A 23,206-nucleotide genomic window follows, 5' to 3' on the forward strand; every position below is an offset into this window, starting at 1 on the left:
TGGAGCTACGTGAAGAAACTCAATGCTCCCCCTGCTCACACTGCCTCTCTCCCAGACCCAGTCTACAGGCTGCCAGTGTTTTTATAAGGAGCTCTACTGTTCAGTCCTGATCTAGTATGTCTAATACAGAAGTTGAATATCTGGCTTGATCCAGGCTGAAAGATAACATTCTAAAAATAGGCCGCGATGAAGGATAGCCATTCTTTTCCAGGGTAGAACTGTGGGTTCCAGTGCAGCAGCTCCCTGCCTCCCTTTGACCAAAACGGGTCATTTGTCTGGTTTTCCCTGCAGCATGTTTGAGTTTGCTCCTTAATGTCCCCTTCCCTGGATTCCTTATAGAGGATGGTAATCTAGGCTATAAAAGCCTTCCTCAGCTCTGTGTGGGAGAGGGTGTTCACTTCAGATTTGCTCATGCAGGCGAGGGGATTTTTTTTGTTGGTGTGTTTTATTCTTACACGCTTTATTGAAGTGTGAAACTGATTTCAGACACCAGCTTTTCAAACGGTGCTTCTGCTACAGTATGTGATTGTTTTATGTATTCCTGTCCCAGGGGCGGTGCGTAAGCAGTGCGATGCAGTGTAGCCAAGGGCTGGAGGAGGAATCGATTTAGCCCCAGAATGATACATCGCCTCTCAGAGAAGAATAGCAAGCTGGAAACACACAAACTAAATGCTATACCTTGTAAGGTGTTAAGAATGAATGTGGTGATTCATGGCGTCTTTGTCTGTAAAATATCCATTCCAGGCTGTTTGTTCTGACTCCATGTAAACAACCTGACTAACGTTCATCTCTTGTTGATATTTTGTAGGGAGAGATGCTCTCTCTACATGGGTGATAGTCTGGCTGAAGAGTCTGTCTGAATAGACCTACTATTAGCTCCACACTAATGTCCACAATAAAATGAGTGACATTTAGAACTCCCGTCTTAACTCTCCTAACATGTTATCTGTTCTCTGAATGGCTTAATGGAGAAAGGGAGTTCTGATAATGAAATCATCTTTTTCCTTTTGTGCTGATGTCCCCCCCCCTTGCTCTGCTGCCTTCGAGTGCAGTTTAGAGTAGAGTGGTGTGGCTGCGTGTGCGTAGGCAGTTTCTGTACAGGAGAAGATGGAGAGAAGTATTGTGTTAAGAGGGATGAGAGGAAAGAACACAAGGCTGACCTTTTTAGTGGGGCTCCTCTTTTTTTCCTCACTTGTTCCCTTTCTTGCTTACCTTGGCCCTCACCGGAGTTCACCTTCCCTTCACACTAACAATAAAGGCCTCTGTTAGTGGAAAGGCCACCATTTGCATTTTAATCCTGGGGTGGGACAGAGTGTGTGCAAGAGAAAAAGAGACGTGGTGTGTGAGTCGAGTGCATGCGTGAGAGATTCTTGCGGAGGGAAGCCCATTGCTTGCAGCTTTCTGAACCTTTTGAATATTATAGTTGACCTGCTTTCGTCGTCCTCTCTCCCTCTTCTCTCTTTCATCCACTCAGGTTGTCAGTGTGATTACAGCTCAGTGTAACTGCAGTCTGATTACTGGAGCACTCTGAGGTGCTTTCAATTGAACTCCTTTCATTCCCATCTCCATACTGCCATTTTCCCTCATTCCATCTATACTGTAGCTCTGGTGCAGAATGGCTCCAGTGTGTGTGTCTCTGCATCAGGCTCACGGTTCCCTCCCCATGAGAATAAACCCTCTTCAGCTGTTATGGAGTGTTGGTGGGCTCAGTTGGCTGGTCTGCGGGAGTGTGTTGTTCTGCATCTTACTGTATGGAAATGTATGATTGTGGACAGCTTTGTCTGCGGCGGCGTTTGCATGTCTGTCAGGCTCCAGGTGTGTGTGTGGTTTGTAGTCTGGTTTAGATATTCAGCAGCCTGGGTCCCTCTTGAGCCCACTCACACTGGAGATGAAAGAAGCTGCATGACTAATTGCAGTGTCGGCATTCTAGAGGATTGCTTAGTGTGTTTACCTGTGTGTGTGTGTGTGTTCCCTCATGTTTTTGTGTGTAAAACGCAACTCTAAAGTAATGGATTTCCAGAGGACATTAGAGGAAGTAAACAACCAGGAGCGATGGCATGTTAAGCAGTGGAATTTCATGATATCTGGGCTTCACACACCTGTTCCAGACAATGTAATTTCCTGCCAAATGTCCCCCACAAGCCTCAGGCCTCTGAAGTAAAAAATAAATGTATTCCTCCAGGAGCCATAAAATAATGGAATCGATGAGAATAATAATAAAAAAACAAATAAACCATTCACTCTGGCAGACCAAAAAAAAAATGTTACTCCTCTCATGCTTGTTCCACTCTGAATCACTTCATTCTGGAGGCAGATTCCTGGACCCACTTTTATTGCTTTTGGTCAAAGCAGATGCTCAACATTTTTCAGCCCTGCCTTGATGTTGTGGAAAGACCAGTGACCTAGGAAAGGTAACGTTGTGTAGGAAAACCCCCGGTAAGAGATGGGCTGGGAGCTTTTCTACAGTTTTCTGACCTTTTTTAGTCATTCTGCACCAGCTGGGCATGAAAAAGTTGGTCTTCAAGCCTAGATTGGGTGTAGAGTTAAGACCAGAATGGTGCAACTGACCCCAGAAGACTCTCATGCTATGTTTGAGGAGCGGAACCCGACGAGTGAAACACTTACACAGAATCCAAGTGTCACAATTCCCTCACTTGCCATCTGAAGTCTTTTCCGCCACGGGTAGTTGTATTTCTTGCAGTAGTAAACTCACATTGAGTATAATGATTCTGTTTTTCCCACCAACATTCTTTTCCATTATGCAAGTGCTTGTCTCCTAGCCCCTCTAGTCTTGAAATTCTCTAGCTTCGATTGGTTTGTGTGTGTGGTGCACAAGGAGCCCCCAACAAGGCCCCAGCAGAGCTCCCAGCATGACGTCCCTCCGAGCCGTTCAATAATTCAACACCCCCTCTGCCAGCCAGGCACTTCTTCCGCTAAAAGTCCACTATCTAAAAATACACGATTCCACTGCCATACCCCACCCTTCCTGGCCTAGAGAAGCTGGACTACTGGGTGTGGATAGGGGTTCAAATAAGGTTCTCCAGATTTCTACAAGTTGAGACCACAGCATCTCTTATGCTGGTTGTTGTCTCTCTGTGGTGCTGTGCATGAGGCTGGCTGGATGAGCTGAGGAGGGAGATGTAGAATACCTCTCCACATCATACACACACACACTCCTGTAGTCCTCCCCATGGCCTCTGATGAGGTTCTATAGAGGCCAGGGGGTATATTCTGTGTTGCCAGGTCTCTGCTTTTTACCTCTTTGGATGGTGGGCTGGAAGGCCCACATCTATTTGTCCTCCTCTCCCTGTGGGGTTTTGGAAGGAAAGGGGAGGTGTTGTGCTCTGTTTACCCTGTTCGTTCTCTCTGTGTGACTAGGTTATGAATGAATGAACAGGGCTAAATGACCATGTCTCTAGGGGTTATGGTGACTCTAGTCTTGGCTCCTACTGAGTGGACTGACGTCAGCTGCCTTAACAGAAAAAGGTGTGTGTGTGTTTTAGGCAGTGGACATGGATGTCTCTGATTGGTGCTGTTTTGGCAGTGGGGAGAGCAGGCAGAGGAATGTTGATACCGAGGAAGGAGAGGGTCACTTACAACTGCTGTGTGTGTGTGTGAGATGCAATGCTCACTGGTCTACGTGTCTTTCCCAGCTGTCATTTCTACTTGACTCCTCTTTGGGTGAGCTGGTGACCAGAGGGTTGGCACTGATGGGGCAGGTGGGTTCTTTTTGGGGGGCTGTTTGTGTAGTTCACTCTGTACGCTATGGTTTGTGTGTGAGAGTACGTGCAATGGTCTGTGTGTAAGCTATAACACAGGAGACTGTCTGCAGGGCCATGTGTGTTGGCTGGTCAGACAGGAGGAATGCAGCACACGTGTGACTGACGTGAGCAGATGGTTTCTATCTATTACAGCATGGACCTGAACTCTCGTTAGCACAGACACCGGGCTTCTCAAAGATATGATTACTCAATGTTCTTTTATAATCTGTCATGTGAGTGTGTAAACTCCTAGTGGGAGGAGTAGTTGTATTCAGTTTAAGGTTAAGGAAAGGGTGGGTGTGTCCCATACTGGTAGACCTGTTGGCACTCTGCCATGCACTTCTGAATACGGCCCTCTGAGATTTATGAGCCGTACTGAGGCTTTTTCATTCATCTTTTTTGTTGTTGTTGTTGTGTGTGTGTGAGAAATGGTTTGTGGTGTATGTGACCACTAGTGCACTGAGGCCTGAGCTGAAAAACTCCCTCTTAGTTAGACCAGACTAGGAGTTTAGAGAATAACCATGGCTTGGCTGAGTCGGCTTGTATCCTCATACATACTTCTGAATCCATGCTCACTGAGTCTCCCATAGACAAGCAAGCATTACCGTTAAGCTTGACTGACTGACTGATTATTTTACTCACTGTAGGTTTTCTCATATGAGCATCTGCCAGAGAGGAACTCATTATATTATAAGGTAATATACCTTTTTTCTTGGAATTTCCCCGGATATTTCCTATGTGGAGACCGGAAAGCTAGGTGGAGTGTGGAGCTGAGGGTGATGGATTATGAGTGATGGGCTGGGGTTCAGGGCTGAGCTGCTAAATTGATTAGTGAAGTAGGGGGTGGCGTATAGTGACGGGGGCTAATGGTAACGGCTAAAGGCCCAGGGAAATCTGCTTTCCTCCTTATGACTTGTCTCTCTAAACCCATGGCTGAAGGGAGGAGAGAAGACGGCAGGGCAGATGAGAACTACACTAATCCCAGAGAGATTGGGAAATAGGTTCTAAACATTACCCCCCCCCCCCCCCCCCCCCGTCTATATCTGTCTCTCAGTGGAGGCTGGTGCGAGGAGCTATAGGAGGACGGGCTCATTGTAATAGCTGGAATGGATTCAGTGGAACGGTATCAAACATATGGAAACCACATGTTTGACTCTGTTCCATTCCAGCCATTGAGCCCATACAATGAGCCCATCCTCCTATAGCTCCTCCCACCAGCCTCCACTGGTCTCTGTCTCTCTCCTCTTCATCTTTCTGACTATCTCTCCATCTCACTGTTGGCTCCGCTCTTCCTCTGTTCTCTACATCTCTCCTACAGGGAAGGCCGGTGGTTATAGGAGGCTGCACATTGCCCTGTGGCTCAGCTGTATGAGCTTTGCCAGCGGCAGAGCTGTCAGCAAGGTTTTAGAGCTACTCTTAGCAGGCGTACACCATCCACAGGAGGGGAGGGGCAAGGCAGTGGGTGAAGGATGGACAGGAATGAGGAGAAGGGGTAATGGAGGACAAAATGTGATTGATTGGAAAGTGGCTATACGTTTACAGCTGCTCTTAGCAGCCTCCCACCTTTCACAGGAGGAGAGGAGAAAGGGGATGAGTAGAAGAGAAATTAAGATGGAGGGGATAAGGAAGTGGAGAGAATCCAGCTTTAAACAGTTTTTAGTGGACTTACAACTGCTGCAGGAGGGTAGAGATGGAAGAACGGAAAGAAGTGAGAGAGGCAGGAAGATTATGTAAGATAAGAAAGAGGTGAGGTGGTGGAGAGGGAGGGACTGAGCTCTGTCTATATTCATATATCTGGATGAGAAGATGTGTGGCTGCAGGTGTATCCTGTCTGCAGGGTGTATGTATATGCTGTGTGTAGCATGCAGAAAGCTGCGTTAGCAGCATCAAAGCAGATGTAGGGAGTGAGTGTCAGCGGAACATGCAGCCTGTCAGGTGCTCGTCTAGTCTTTGATCTTCTGCTTGAGTGTGAAGGAGAACATTCCTACATCATAAAGGCTTAGCATTTCAGGGACACGGACTGGTGGGGGGGGGGGGGGGTCTTTTAGTGAGAGAGGTGTTTGTGTGTGTGAGAGAGAAGTGGTACTGACACTTTTCACTTTGATCATGAGACATTTCAACTGTCGGGCAGATGGACGAGTGCTCAGCTCTCTAGTCTGAGTCCATATGAAAGTGGCATTCTCTCTCCTGTTCTTTCTTTTCTTTGTCTTTATATTCTCTCCTTCCTGTTCCTGTCTATTTTGACTTTTTGTTCTACACTCCTTCTCCGTACCCCACACTCTTCTGTTCCACGTCTCCCTCCCGCCAAAAATCTAACTTTCGTTCACCTTGAATTTCTCTGAGACCAATGCCAGGGTAAGTGCAAGCTGAGCCTCCTGCCTGCCTGTGCTGTGTGACAGGAAGTAAACAGGGTGAAGAACACAGGTCTCCTCCTGTACTCTGACACCCAACATATGCCTGTTATCTGCCCCGTTCTGCTTAGAAGTTGCAACTTCTGGGACAATAAATCAGACCTTTTTTTATATCAGCATCGTCCCACTCCAATTCGTCTCTCCTCACTGATTGGCTACCTGGCCTATAGGTGTGAATGTTTGTTTGCTCATTAGTTTTCTTATAGCTTTTTGTGTCGTAGCACATCTGCATACCGGGGCTGAAGTGTTTGTTTTCTAACCCCTGTAGTGAAAGAAGAGAGGAGTGTCTCTGTCTATCTGCAGTCACCTTATCTCCCTGCAGTCTGTCTAATTTATTTATCACTGCTCTGCAATATTAAAGAGTCTGCTGCCTACAACCCTGAGGGGAGTCTGTCTACACACACGTGTGCTGCCTGTCTGCTGCCCTTATCTTCTCCTGAAAACACGCTTGCATATGGGCATCACAAACGCACACATTTATGCGTGGATTTTCACTTAGTGTATATTATCTTCACCGAGAACTCGTTTCCTTCTTCACTTGCTGTATTATCCGTGGATGAGCGTTTCCACATCTGCGGTGTGCAGATGAGTGAGTGTGTGGCGGCAATGCCAGGACTCTGCCGGTGGCTGTAATTGCTGTGCGTCCATGCCTCATTGAAGCTAGCCTGGGAGTCCTGACTCATCTCTACTGGCAACACTGCCTGGGCTGTCGGCCCGCTGCCTGGACAGACACGCACCCTGCTGTTGCCTGCTTACTGCTATACTTAGAAAGAGCAAGCTTTCATCTGGTTCTGGGTTAAAACTGGGAACCTTAAACAGGCCAAACTGGTGTCTAACTGTTACACCCCTGAAAAGGGGTAGAAAGAATCACGAGAGCGTGATACGGAATGTTTACTCATGGAACGTTTAGTGCAATCATTTTACAAAAGTAACACATTTTACAGAATAACAGATCTACAGGAAATAGAGTTTTGTAGGGTACAAGGCTTATTCAAATCATAACAGTATACACTGTACATCACTGAAACAAATACTATTTTCAATATAACTGTCAAGCAAAGCTTTAACTCAGTAAACCAAAACACAATTTATCAACAGGCAATAAAGTGTTTGAAAAACCATTACACAAATATCACCGCAAAATATCTTATTAACAATGCACAGGTTCATTCACAATCGACATAAAATGGCAGCTACGTAGCAGTACCTAGCAGTGCGTAGCTAGCTGCAACCGAGCACGGCTCATATTACTCTGCAAACTTAACTAACTTCCTCAATATGTTACTAAAACAAACCTTAAACACTCTTGACATGTTAGCAAGTTATTACATTTAAATTACTCTTTTTAATCATCAATAACGTACCTGAAAAAGGGTAGAAAGAATCACGAGAGCGTGATACGGAATGTTTACTCATGGAACGTTTAGTGCAATGAGAAAAAAGACCGCGAATTCTCCGTGAACTTGAGTGGAGACCAGAGCAATCGATCTCAGGCTCATAGATTAAGAGCATTTAGTAGATCACAGATTAACACTTTTATCCACGACAACATAAAGTAATCAACATAACGTTTACACATTCCTCTCACAATTCGTACCCTTTGTATGCTTGACGGATTTTAACAGAATTATATAAATGTTATCAATCTATCAACTAATACTGAATGCATGATCACCTTAACCTTAGATGTTTTAAGATCCTCACATACTATGAATTTACTAATACTTTTTAATGTATAACAGGCTATTAGTATTTCCTTTAACCTGTCACACTTATTTTTTTGTGAGAGGCCACAAATGCACATTTGTGGCCTGCTGGAGGTCATTTTGCAGGGCTCTGGCAGTGCACCTCCTTGCACTAAGGCGGAGGTAGCGGTCCTGCTGCTGGGTTGTTGCCCTCCTACGGCCTCCTCCACGTCTCCTGATGTACTGGCCTGTCTCCTGCTAGCGCCTGCATGCTCTGGACACTACGCTGACAGACACAGCAAACCTTTTTGCCACAGTTCGCATTGATGTGCCATCCTGGATGAACTGCACTACCTGAGCCACTTGTGTGGGTTGTAGACTCCGTCTCATGCTACCACTAGAGTGAGAGCACCGCCAGCATTCAAAAGTGACCAAAACATCAGCCAGGAAGCATAGGAACTGAGAAGTGGTCTGTGGTCACCACCTGCAGAATCACTCCTGTTTTGGGGGGTGTCTTGCTAATTGCCTATAATTTCCACCTTTTGTCTATTCCATTTGCACAACAGCATGTGAATTGTGTTGCTTCCTAAGTAGACAGTTTGATTTCACAGAAGTGTGATTGACTTGGAGTTACATTGTGTTGTTTAAGTGTTCCCTTTATTTTTTTGAGCAGTGTATAAAGACAAGATTAAATAGGCTAATATATTTTCACCCATAAGACTATCACTTGTGAATGATGCCCAGCTTTAGGCAAGAAACAAATACTTTTTTGTGTGACTTTTTTTGCATCATAGTCGCACACCTCATGTAACCTAGCCCATAGACCTATATGTTTTGATAAGGTTTGTGTCACAACTAAAGTGGCCAAATAACTTCATAAAATGAAGCACATTAATCCGCTTTACAGCGGGTATAGAGCCTAACTGGCATACATACTGTATGCAGCGTGTGAGTTTGGAGAGATTTTCACCATTAAAAATGCACCTTTTTATAATAAAAGCATTACACGCATAATCGCATTTGTGGTTACTTTTGAGAATGGTGTTTTTCCACGAATGGGACATTTGCGCTTAAAGCCTACTGCCGTGTGCGCATTGCTGTGCTTATTATGTGAAGAAATAGCCTAGTAGTTTATCAACTTTTTAAGCAAAATGTTCTGACCAGCATTTAGGGAGAAGGGCTGCAAAAGGCATGGGTTTTCTACGGTGCATTATCACCACAAAGGGGATGCCGCCGGGAAATTCAAGGCATTATCAAGTGTCTCTCAAATTGTGAATGAGAGACTGGCAAAGTGTACAGCCTGCTCAAAAACAAAGCCGAGCTCATGCCTTTCAAGCGACTTTTTTGAAATCATCATTAGTCGCACCATGCAGCCTTACAATGTATTAAACATCTAAACTTATAGCCCACCGTTTTGTAGAACAACCAAAGTTACATTAATAACTCTAAATTAAGCTTATAGTAGTACAGTCCCCTAACAGGCGGATGGAGGCCTGTGGATGAATATTGATTTGCATGGGGCCTTGCATCTGAATGTTTATCAGCTAATGGTTGAGCTCTGTGTAGCGTGACGATCACCTGGGCTGCTGCATTGATCGCTGAGTTTTTCCTGCTTATTGATGAATAGGGAATACAGTGCAGTGATCAATATAAAAAGGACCCAGTCTGATCGTAAGCGGGCCAGGTTAGGGGTTAACAGCCACAGTGGGTTGATGAGAGGAAACGGGTTAACATTGTGTCGTATAGGAGTAGCAGCAGCACTGTACGTCTCTGAGGAAGTACTTTTCTTCTGTCAGCGCTCCGTGAGAGGTGCCCGTTTCTAATTAATGTGATAAATGCTGCATCCATCTCCAGAGAGCGGGAGGAGTTGGGGAGGGGGATGGGGGGGGACTAGTAATATTGGAATGGAGAGAGGCAGAAGAAAGGTTATTTTGAGGGAAGATGTGACTTTGTTTTTAGGGTGGGTCGGGTAAGGTATTATTGAAATGAAAAGCCATCAATTTACTCATGTGCATCCCAGGAAAACAAATCACCACGGAAACCAGGCTTGCCTCAGTGTGAGACCCATCTGCACTACAGGATGATGCTTACTCTCTTTCTCCCTCACACTCTCTCTTTAACTGTACCCCTCTTTCTGGAATCAGGAGTGAATAAGCAGGAAAACCAGAGAATGTACTGAAAGTTCTTGGATTTTTCCAACCCTATGTGTGACAAGTCCTACCTGTTCTCTAATAACCAGTCTTAGCTGTACCCAAATACAGTGTTGAATGTGATCTGAGATACCATCAGGATGTGGTGCTGGTGTCTGGAGCGGGCCAGCTGATTGGAGATGAGAGCCTATGAATGGACGGTTGGTGGAACAACACTGACTTTAGACCAGCGTCTAGGGACCACTTCATCCTACTCAGATCTCTGGGAATGCTTCCACATCCGACAGGAAGAGAAGCAGAGGAGTAAAGACTCAGGAACAGTGAAGCAGTGTGTTTGACTCAGAAGGCAAACAACTCCTTCCTTTCCTCCTCTCTCCCTCCTGGTACAGGCCCTGCTTTCATTAGCCTGATGGCAGGTGTAAACTCAGCTTTCTTCTCTCAAACTACACAGCTGACAACACAGGAGGTTGGTGGCACCTCATTTGGGGAGGACAGGTTCGTGGTAATGTGTGGAGAGAAATTGGTGGAAAGGTATCAACAACATCAAACGCATGGTTGCCATTCCATTTGTGCCGTTCCAGCCATTATGAGCCATCCTCCCCTTAGCAGCCTCCACAGGCTGACAACTGAGGGAATTATTTCATGGTTAAATCTTTTATCCTTTACAGTCCAAATCACTCTTCTAATATCGCTCTGTTGTGATTTTGGGGGCTCACTTTCTCTTTCAGGTGTCCTCCAGTTGGCTTCTCAAAGGAGAGCGAGAGAGAAAAACAGGCCTGCATTATTAGTGATGCATATTATCCTTTTATCAGGGGCTGGAGAGGGAACGAGATGGAGAGAGACAAACAGACCGAGAGGAAGAGTGAGATGGTGTGATGTCGCAGTGTGGACATGCAGTGAAGTGGAGAAATGTGCAAATTGATATTTCTGATCAAAAGAGCTGTGGGATTGTCTGTGTGCATCTGGGTGATTGCGTTGGATTCTGTGTGTGTCTGAGAGCTGTGTCTTTATGAGCATGTGTGTGTGCGGTACGGGCTTTTGCTGTGTGATGAGGCAAGAAAAGCATAGTGGTAGAAGGGAGATGATGAGTTCAGAGCAGTGGGGGTCCTTAGCTCCTCCAGGAGAGGACTTAACCCGTCCCCTGCCACCCCTAACGCAGGTAAACCCTTCCCCAGCCTGGATGCAGTGACTCTCAGAGTAGAAACTAAGATATGTGGTCCCCCATTAGACAGACACACACACCGGAGCTCCAGCCAGTCTACGAAGTGGAGCAACTGAGGTGAATGAGGCTTGGTCTATGTTTTGTGACTCTCTCTCACACACACACACACACACAAGATACAGTACCAGTCAAAAGTTTGGACACACCTACTCATGCCAGGATTTTTCTTTTCTTTTGACTATTTTCTACATTGTAGAATAATAGTGAAGATGTCAAAACTGAAAAAACAGACATGGAATCATGTAGTAATCAAAGTGTTAAGCAAATAAAAATATATTTGAGATTCTTCAAAGTAGTCACTCTTTGCCTTGACAGCTTTGCACACTCTTGGCATTCTCTCAACCAGCTTAATGAGTTAGTCACCTGGAATGCATTTCAATTAACAGGCGTGCCTTATTAAGTTCATTTGTGAAATTTATTTCCTTAACCTGTCTAGGATGAGGGTGCCGCTAGCGGCACTCCCCCCCCACCCCCACTGAAAAGGCAGAGCCGCGAAATTCAACAATTTTTTTTTTTTTTTAATATTTAACTTTCACACATTAAAGTCCAATACAGCTAATGAAAGACACAGATCTTGTGAATCCAGCCAACATGTCCGATTTTTAAAATGTTTTACAGGGAAGACACAATATGTAAAGATGTAAATCTATTACCTAAAAACACATTAGCATAATCCACCATCTTTCTTTGTCCACCAACAACAGTAGCTATCACTAATTCGGCTAAACTAAGATATTTATAGCCCCTAACCAAGAAAAAAACTCATCAGATGACAGTCTGATAACATATTTATGGGATAGGTTTTGTTAGAAAAATGTGCATATTTCAGGTAGATGGCATAGGTTACAATTGCACCCACCGTCACAAATGGACTAGAATAACTACATAGAGCAACGTGTTTACCTACTTACTAATCATCAAACATTTCGTAAAAATACACAGCATACACTAATCGAAAGACACAGATCCTGTGAATACAGACAATATTTCAGATTTTCTAAGTGTCTTACAGCGAAAACACAATAAATCGTTATATTAGCATAGCACATGTGCAAACATTACCCCAGCATTAATTCTAGCCAAAGTGAGCGATAACGTAAACATCGCCAAAATATATTATTTTTTCACTAACCTTCTCAGAATTCTTCAGATGACACCCCTGTAACATCACATTACAACATGCATATACAGTTTGTTCGAAAATGTGCATATTTAGCCACCAAAATCATGGTTAGACAATGGGGAAAGTAGCCCAGCTGGTGAGAAAATGTCCGTGCGCCATATTAGACAGTGATCTACTCGTATACATAAATACCCATAAACGTGACTAAAAAATATAGGGTGGACAGCGATTGATAGACAATTTAATTCTTAATACAATCGCGGAATTACATTTTTTAAATTATCCTTACTTTTCAATACAGTTTGCGCCAAGCGAAGCTACGTCAAAAAACATGGCGTCCTAAGCCACTAACATTTTTTGACAGAAACACGATTTATCATAATAAAAATGTCCTACTTTGAGCTGTTCTTCCATCAGTATCTTGGGCAAAGGATCCTTTCTTGGGTCTAATCGTCTTTTGGTGGAAAGCTGTCCTCTTGCCATGTGGAAATGCCAACTGCGTTCAGCATGAACTGGAAGCATGCCCAGCGATTCACAGCGTTCCAGAAATAAATGTCCCAAAATCACACTAAACGGATATAAATTGCTATAAAACGCTTTAAATTAACTACCTTATGATGTTTTTAACTCCTATAACGAGTCTTAACATGACAGGAGAAAGATTACTCCCAACACTAATGCTTGGAACAGGTGCGGGTTGGTGTCCTCCAGGCGCATGACGCAGCTCCAAAAGAGTGACTAGCTACAGGGTTTTTTAATTTATAGTGCCTGTGAACGCGCAATCGACCCCATTCAAATCGTCATCACGTAAAGGCATCCAGGGGAAGACGTAATCAGTGTCCGTATACTCATAGCAATAACAGTGGCCTTTTAACTGACTCCAGATCAGGGGCCAACATTTCTGAAATCTGACTCCATGTCAGGGAAATTGCTGTAGAATGGGTTCTGTTCCACTTAGAGACAAAGTTTCAACTCCTATAGAAACTATAGACTGTTTTCTATCCAATAATAATAATAATAATATGCATATTGTACGATCAAGAATTCTGTAGGAAGCCGTTTCAAAAATTACACGATTACCATAAATAGTGACAACAGCGCCCCCAGCCTCAACAGGTTAATGTGTTAACGCCAATCAGTTGTGTTGTGATAAGGTAGGGTGGTATACAGAAGATAGCCCTATTTGGTAAAAGACCAAGTCCATATTATGTCAAGAACCGCTCAAATAAGCAAAGTGAAACGACAGTCCATCATTACTTTAACACATGAAGGTCAGTCAATCTGGAAAATGTCAAGGACTTTGTATGTTTCTTCAAGTGCAGTCGCAAAAACCATCAAGTTCTATGATGAAACTGGCTCTCATGAGGACCGCCACAGGAAAGGAAGACCCAAAGTTACCTCTGCTGCAGAGGATAAGTTCATTAAAGTTACCAGCCTCAGAAATTGCAGCCCAAATAAATGCTTCACAGAGTTCAAGTAACAGACACCACTAAACATCAACTGTTCAGAGGAGACTGAGTCAATCAGGCCTTCATGGTCAAATTGCTACAAAGAAACCACTACTAAAGGACGCCAATAAGAAGATACTTGCTTGGGCCAAGAAACATGAACAATGGACATTAGACTGGTGAAAATCTGTCCTTTGGTCTGAGTCCAAATTTTAGATTTTTGGTTCTGTCACGATCATTTTTTTATCCCAATAATTGAACTCAACTATCACTATAGCTTTGACCAATTCCCAGAAGTTTGTAAGACCCTGGTTAATGAAGAATTAGACAAAGCCTCCAGTCTGCAATAGATCAATTCTTTTTTCAGAGAGTACTCTGAAGTCAAAAATGAGAACACAGCCATTTTATAATTCACACAGACACGCATCAGTAGAAACTCCACCTCCCTTTAGGTTGGCTGTATTTTTCCACAATACTAACACATAATTTCTCATCTTCTACAAGCATTTCCTAACAGTTACTCCCCCTACCTAAGTTAGGGAGGCCTCTTTCCTGTTATTTTGTTTGAGTTATCACAAGTCGACAGTTCAGTTGGCCTTGAATGTCTCAACTCTACCCAGCTCATATTGCAAAATAGTTACACAATGGTCTTGTCACACACATTATGGAATTATTACTCTAACACATTTCATACAATTATATGATTTCAGGGTGGAATCCTTTAGTCATTACTTTAAACATATAAATTCCTTTATCAATCCACCCTTTGACTAAATATTACACACTGATACTTCAACCTTTATTGGCATTATAAATGTCACACAATCAAACAAACTCAAACAAAACCAATACATGTATTTACATCATATACTCATCAACGACTGTTCTAGGCCTATTTCCAATTATAGCTCTTCTGTTTAGGATTTTCATTATAATCTTCATTAAAGAAACAGTCTTTCTAAACATTAAAGATAGACTCATCCAACATGGGCTCCTCTGGGTTGAAGGGATCCGAATCATCTACTAGGCTTGGAGGCATATATCTGTCATCCCACTGGTTGGCGCTGGGAATCGGTCCGTATCTCACCATCTGCTGCGTCATCGACCTCTCCAGTCCTGGTGATTTGACCTCTCACACACGGAATCAAACAGCAACCACACAACATCAACACACTCATACAGGTGAATGCGGCCCACAACACAGTGATTATAAAAAAAATCAATTTTCCAAACATACTATCGAACCACCCAGTCAGTGAGGTATCCACCCCAACTTGCTTCCCATTCCCTAACTGACATGCACCGGTGAGTGCTACTATCTCCGCTTGCTGTGCTGAATAGTTCCTTGGTAAGGACTCTGCTTCTAAAACCTATTTTTCTGTAACTACAGCATGTCCTGTGGCATTTGTGCCGTCAGGGTTCTTCCTAGATGAGCCATCTACAAACACAGTCAGTTCCCCATCGGATAAGACAACTGCCGTGTCTTTGTGAGACGCATAGTAGGTGAACGGATGATCTCCGCATGTGTTGTTCCCACTGTGAAGCTTGGAGGAGGAGGTGTGGGGGTGTGGGTATGCTTTGCTGGTGACATTGTCAGTGATTTATTTAGAATTCAAGGCACACTTAACCAGCATGGCTACCACAGCATTCTACAGCGATATGCCATCACACATGGTTTGCGCTTAGTGGGACTATCGTTTGTTTTTCAACGAGACAATGACCCAACACACCTCCAGGCTGTATAAGGGCTATTTGACCAAGAAGGAGTGTAATGGAGGGATGCATAAGATGACCTGGCCCTCCCAATCACCCGACCTCAACCCAATTCAGATGGTTTGGGATGAGTTGGAATGAATGAAGGAAAAGCAGCCAACAAGTGCTCAGCATATGTGGGAACTTCTTCAAGACTGTTGGAAAAGCATTCCAGGTGAAGCTGGTTGAGAGACTGCCAAGAGTGTGCATAGCTGTCAAGTGTGGCTACTTTGAAGAATCTGAAATATAAAATACATTTTATATCCGTTTTAACACACTTTTTTTGTTTACTACATGATTCCGTATGTTATTTCATAGTTTCACTATTATTCTACAATGTAGAAAATAGTAAAAATAAAGAAACCCTTGATTGATTAGGTGTCCAAACTTTTGACTGGTACTATATGTCTAAATGTAGTTCATGATGTGTGTGTGAGTGTCTATGCTCGTTTATGGCCAACAAATCCTGTTGTCTTGTCGATGGTGTGTATTTGTCTGGCCATAATTTAGTTTGTTCGTGTTTGTTCTTTCAGACATAATTGAATCAGACATTCAGTGCTGTTACTGATCAGCTTCTGCTGATTGGTTTATCCAGTATCTGAGACGGAGCATGTAAGGGTAGGCTACTGATGAAGTGCACTGTGCAAGGTCTGTTTTTAGACTCCTCAGTGAAGCATCTCAGGCTCTCAGACAGACCATAAAGAAGCTTGATTAATCAAACAGGAGATCATTCCAGGCCAGATTAAATCATTTCATGTTTGATTATCAGTGGCTTGAGAGGGCTATTTATAACTGACAGCCCTATGGATAATGATTTTTCTGTGTGTGTGTGAGAGAGACAGTGAGTCAGTGGGTGAATAGGGAGTTTATCAGCCAGTCATCTCCCAGTTGATGGGGTCAGGTCCAGAGGAAAGCCCAGTCTCCCCTGCTACTGTTGAATCATCTCACTGGGGCTCCTCTCAGGACTCATTCCGCTGTCTAGCAGGAAGTAGGAACATGTTTGTGTAAGCGTTTGTGTCACGTGCGTAGCCAGCCAGCCAGCCAGCCAGCCAGCCAGCCAGCCAGGAATATGAATATTCAGGCGTCTGGCATCATATCAGTGTGTGCCAAAGAACACAGGCCACTGATCGCAGGAATACCAATGAGATGATGAACCACTCTCAAATTCCACTGATGTGTGTGAGAGAGAGAGACTGTCACTGTTTGCTGACATTTTCCATCCTCTATTCTCCTTATGGCTCTGTGTGCTCCAGGAAAAGGAATCCCAATGATGTTTTGATGTTTCACTTTCATCCGGTACATAATTTGTGGGCTATGTCTTCATCACACATTCACCAGTTTGAATAAGGTCAGTGGGCCTGGGGAATAGGACCGGAGTAGGAACAGGCTTTACTGTGGCCCAGGGTTGGGTTACTACTACCTAGTAACCCACAGAGCACATACAGGTCCTGACTGGCTTAGGGCATGGGAACAGATAAGGAGGTAGACTGTATGACTCACCCCTTTGCCATTCCGTGGAGGCATCCACCAAATGTGTTTCAGGAAACTTCAATGATTTTCCTTCTCCTACTTCTTAAATATGGAGCGCAGAGAGCCAAAGGGAGAGTAGAGGAAAGTAAATGTCAGCATTCTCGCTTTTTCACACACACGCACGCACCTGCCACAGAAGTGTGTGTATAAAAATAGATTGGGGGTCGGGTAAGGGGCGAGAGGACAAGTGAATTTATAATGGAGGGCAGGCCTGTGGAGAGGACACATCTACTGTATACTTTAAGAATCTCATCCATCTATCCTCTCTCTGTTGCAAACCTCTCTTTCTCAATCCTCTCTGTCGCAAACCTCTCTCCTCTTTTTCAAGCCTCTCTCTGTCGCAAACCTCTTTTATAGGCCAGGTATTGTCTATAGGGCGCAGGCAGGGACGGAAGCTGGGGGTTTATTGAGTAAGCAGGTTTTTCATGGAGCTGTGCTTACCTGCATGCATGCAAGTGTGTTTGTTTGTTTGTGTGAGAAGGAGCAGTTTCTTTTATCCCAGGAGTACAACCATGGCTGTGAGGGGTAATGGAAGGATGGTATCAAGATGACTGGTATGGTTAGCCCAGTAGTGCACTGCACTGTTGGGCCATATTGTACAGTGTTGTTCTTAGCCCAATGGAGATTTTGTTGGGTGATGAACCCACCTGTGTTCTAAAAGGACGTAGTCATCATAACATTCTTTTACATCTGTTCTTTTAGAAAAATGCCTATTGTGCATCTGCTTCCTACATACGCCAGTGTATATAAGCATCCGGCTCACATTCTTTCATTGTCTCAGGCTCTGATTCTCTCAACCCCCTTCCCTCTGCTCTCTCTTCCCCCCTCTGTCTCGCTCGCTCTCTCTTCAAACCCCATCTCTCTTTCATGAGGTTGTTCCCTCTCTCCCTACCTCCTCTCCTCAGAGGAGTGCACAGCTAAAGTGTTTTTATGGCCAGTGTTGATTAATGTCAGTAGGAGTATTCTAATTACTACCCCCAGAGCCATAGCATTGAGGTGGTGAGAGCCCATGTGAGAGTAATGGCTGGTTTTACCCGATCCCTTAACGACAGTGTCTGTTATTGCGCACACACACACACACACACACACACACACACACACACACACACACACACTGCAGTACCCAACACCATATAGAGCTCAGAAATTACAGGCCTGCAATACCTAACGACAGGCATTCTATAAAACAGATGCCACGCTTGGCATTTTGATGTGTGTGTGTGACTTTGAAAGATGGGGGTGTGAATCTTGTTTACACCCTTGCTGTAATGTCTGCATATCAGCACACCTCTGTACATTACAAGCTTTAACGCGTGCTCACACACACTGGAAAGCATGGTGGACATGGCGCAGTGTGCATGTATTTCAGCACTCTTGAGTGAGTCTTGTTTCAAGTCTTAATCCTAATACAATCAGTCTACAAATACAATTTCCTTCTGTTGTCTAGTTTCTTTAATGTGCCTCACCTTCTGTAATGGCCTCCTCTGTCCTCCACAGGTACATACACTGATCATTCTGAAGGTGTGTGTGAGTGCACACGCATGCTCGTGCATGTGTTGCTGTCATAATTCCCATCTCTTTATGGGTAAGGAGGTGTGTGTGTGTGTGAATGGGGTCATACTGACAGATGGCTGCTTCCTTTCACTGATTGTGAATCACTTCTCAATTAACATTTTCCTATCTTTATGAGTAAGAAGGGTGTGTGTGTGTGTGCGTTCCTGTCAGAATTCCCATCTCTTTTATGAAGAATGGATGTGTGTGTCTGTTTTTAGAGAAGTTGACTCCCCTGAATGTCATGATTTTCAAGGTGGTGATGGTCACCTTGGCTGTTAAAGACTGTTTATTGGCATTTAAAAGAGCCAACCACCTGTGCCGCCGGCCCCCTGGGAGGTGGGCTTTTGCATGTCATAGAGCTTAATTGTGCCGAAGGGACATGGAATTACACACAGCTGGCAAGGGGGGAAAGAACAGTCAATCGAAGCGGTTGCTTTGATGACGTTTGTGCGTGTCAACACCGTCCACGCACCTTGCCAAATCTCCCAAAACAGTCAATACCGAGGCTTTAATTCACTTCAACACAAACACACACACATACTCCACTCATATGAGGAATAGCATTTCATCTGTGGGCTTCATTTAGTAAGCTTCTTCTGTTGATGTTATTCACCTCCACGATCACAGGCCAGCGTTTTTACATCTCAATCCTCCATTCACTTTGAACTTTACAGCATTTCACACCCCCAGTCCACTCTGTCACAGTGTAGGCTACCACACCCCCAGTCCACTCTGTCACAGTGTAGGCTACCACACCCCCAGTCCACTCTGTCACAGTGTAGGCTACCACACCCCCAGTCCACTCTGTCACAGAGCACAGTGTAGGCTACCACACCCCCAGTCCACTCTGTCACAGAGCACAGTGTAGGCTACCACACCCCCAGTCCTCCTTTTCTGAAATATGAACATTCCATTTGAATATGAATCTGATTTTCCATTAGAATGGCTGGGGTGGAATGGCTGTGTGGCTGTCTTATCAGCACCTGCCAGGAGTGCTCCCAGTTATGAATACCTTCCATCTCTGGCTCTTCTCACTCTGCCCCTCACCTTCCTTTCACCCCCTCACCCTCCTCAGCTCTCTACTCTCACTCGTCTCCTCCCTCGCCTCCTTTTCCACTTCACTCTTATATTAAAGGGAAATTCCACCTCATTTCTACAACACAAATGGCAACTGAACGTAAACCTTAAAGGGGTGTGTTTCAGTTAGGACCGAGGCTTTGACAGGCAGAGACATCGATCTCTAACAATCCTAATTTTAACAACTGAGTGGGGATTCTCCTTTTAGGGACACGCACGCATAATATACACACACGGTGGTGGTGTTAATCACAAAGGAGAGATCAGAGGTTAGTGGTAATCCCCATGTCCTACTGACAGATGGGTCTAGTATTAGTACTGTAGAAGCACTGGAGCATTCCAGGCCTGAGGCCTTGTTCCCTGGCTTCCTCAGCAGTCGGTCTGGATCAAAGATCCGGGATGAGGAGAATTATTCTCAGAAGGTCAGACATAGCCAGCTGTTGCAGCTGATCAACACCTATTGACTACCAGTAACAGACACTGGAGCTGGGATTGCCTATAGAACTGCAGCTGCTGTGGTTCACTGGCTAAGCCCTGACCGAAATGTTGTGGTTAGGGGTCAGTCTGTGGCTTATCTCTGGTCAGTCTCTATACGGGAGTGCTTGGAGTGTGAACAGTACCTTTTTGAAGTCAACAGAACAGTTCCACCCTGTTTTTAAGACCTCGAACAGCAGCACATGCTTTTATAGATAAACTATCGTAGGTGGTCAGCAGTTTGCTGTGACGATGTGTTAGGAACTTTCAGACAATGCACTTTAATTTTATTCTTTGGAAACTGCAGCTGTGTGTGTGGACCAGTAAACTCCTGCATGGGGTTCATGCTCATGCCCCTCTAAGGGCGCAGGGAAGAAAAGGGGGGGAAGTGTAGGGCACTTATTACATTGCCATGGATATTGGTTTTGAATGGCTTCTAAACTCAGCAAAAAAAGAAACGTCCTCTCACTGTCAACTGCATATATTTTCAGCGAACTTGTGTAAATATTTGTATGAACATAACAAGTTTCAACAACTGAGACATAAGCTGAACAAGTTCCACAGACATGTGACTAACGGAAATGTAATAATGTGTCCCTGAACAAAGGGGGGGGGGGGTCAAAATCAAAAGTAACAGTCAGTATCTGATGTGCCCACCAGCTGTATTAAGTACTGCAGTGCATCTCCTCCTCATGGACCACGCCAGATTTGCCAGTTCCTGCTGTGAGATGTTACCCCCACTCTTCCACCAAGGCACCTGCAAGTTCCCAGACATTTCTGGGGGGAATGGCCCTAGCCCTCACCCTCCGACCCAACAGGTCCCAGACGTGCTCAATGGGATTGAGATCCGGGCTCTTCACTGGCCATGGCAGAACACTGACATTCCTGTCTTGCAGGAAATCACACACAGAAGGAGCAGTATGGCTGGTGGCATTGTCATACTGGAGGGTCATGTCTGGATGAGCCTGCAGGAAGGGTACCACATGAGGGAGGAGGATGTCTTCCCTGTAACGCACAGCGTTGAGATTGCCTGCAATGACAACAAGCTCAGTCCGATGATGCTGTGACACACTGCCCCAGACCATGACGGACCCTCCACCTCCAAATTGATCCCGCTCCAGAGTACCGGCCTCGGTGTAACGCTCATTCCTTTGACGATAAACGCAAATCCGACCATCACCCCTGGTAGGACAAAACCGCGACTTGTCAGTGAAGAGCACTTTTTGCCAGCCCTGTCTGGTCCAGCGACGATGGCTTTGTGCCCATAAGTGATGTTGTTGCCGGTGATGTCTGGTGAGGACCTGCTGTACAACAGGCCTACAAGCCCTCAGTCCAGCCTCTCTCAGCCTATTTCGGACAGTCTGAGCACTGATGGAGGGATTGTGCGTTCCTGGTGTAACTCGGACAGTTGTTGTTGCCATCCTGTACCTGTCCCGCAGGTGTGATGTTCGGATGTACCGATCCTGTGCAGGTGTTGTTACACGTGGTCTGCCGATGCAAGGATGATCAGCTGTCCGTCCTGTCTCACTGTAGCGCTGTCTTAAGCGTCTCACAGTACGGACATTGCAATTTATTGCCCTGGCCACATCTGCAGTCCTCATGTCTCCTTGCAGCATGCCTAAGGCACATTCACACAGATGAGCAAGGACCCTGGGCATCTTTCTGTTGGTGTTTTTCAGAGTCAGTAGAAAGGCCTCTTTAGTGTCCTATGTTTTCATAACTGTGACCTTAATTGCCTACCTTCTGTTAGCTGTTAGTGTCTTAATGACCGTTCCACAGGTGCATGTTAATTGTTTATGGTTCATTGAACAAGCATGGGAAACAGTGTTTAAACCCTTTACGATGAAGATCTGTGAAGTTATTTGGATTTTTACGAATTATCTTTGAAAGACAGGGTCCTGAAAAAGGGATGTATCTTTTTTTGCTGAGTTTATATTTGGCACAATGACCACCCCCTCTCTCACTCCCTTTCTCATTCATATATATATGTATATATATATATATACTGCTCAAAAAAATAAAGGGAACACTTAAACAACACAATGTAACTCCAAGTCAATCACACTTCTGTGAAATCAAACTGTCCACTTAGGAAGCAACACTGATTGACAATAAATTCCGCATGCTGTTGTGCAAATGGAATAGACAAAAGGTGGAAATTATAGGCAATTAGCAAGACACCCCCAAAAAAGGAATGATTCTACAGGTGGTGATCACAGACCACTTCTCAGTTCCTATGCTTCCTAGCTGATGTTTTGGTCACTTTTGAATGCTGGCGGTGCTCTCACTCTAGTGGTAGCATGAGACGGAGTCTACAACCCACACAAGTGGCTCAAGTAGTGCAGTTCATCCAGGATGGCACATCAATGCGAGCTGTGGCAAAAAGGTTTGCTGTGTCTGTCAGCGTAGTGTCCAGAGCATGGAGGCGCTACCAGGAGACAGGCCAGTACATCAGGAGACGTGGAGGAGGCCGTAGGAGGGCAACAACCCAGCAGCAGGACCGCTACCTCCGCCTTTGTGCAAGGAGGTGCACTGCCAGCGCCCTGCAAAATGACCTCCAGCAGGCCACAAATGTGCATGTGTCTGCTCAAACGGTCAGAAACAGACTCCATGAGGGTGGTATGAGGGCCCGACGTCCACAGGTGGGGGTTGTGCTTACAGCCCAACACCGTGCAGGACGTTTGACATTTGCCAGAGAACACCAAGATTGGCAAATTCGCCACTGGCGCCCTGTGCTCTTCACAGATGAAAGCAGGTTCACACTGAGCACATGTGACAGACGTGACAGAGTCTGGAGACGCCGTGGAGAACGTTCTGCTGCCTGCAACATCCTCCAGCATGACCGGTTTGGCGATGGGTCAGTCATGGTGTGGGGTGGCATTTCTTTGTGGGGCCGCACAGCCCTCCATGTGCTCGCCAGAGGTAGCCTGACTGCCATTAGGTACCGAGATGAGATCCTCAGACCCCTTGTGAGACCATATGCTGACATGCACATTTGTGGCCTGCTGGAGGTCATTTT

General features: G+C 45.0%; 1 protein-coding gene across 1 annotated transcript in view; it reads left to right on the forward strand.

Moving 5' to 3' along the window:
- The window catches only part of LOC129822267 (protein phosphatase 1L-like), a 46,269-nt gene that overhangs the window by 1,290 nt on the left and 21,773 nt on the right, over positions 1 to 23,206 (forward strand). The gene's annotated exons all lie outside the window — the stretch shown is intronic.

Source organism: Salvelinus fontinalis, chromosome 24 (assembly GCF_029448725.1).
Source record: "Salvelinus fontinalis isolate EN_2023a chromosome 24, ASM2944872v1, whole genome shotgun sequence".
Lineage (NCBI taxonomy): Eukaryota > Metazoa > Chordata > Actinopteri > Salmoniformes > Salmonidae > Salvelinus > Salvelinus fontinalis.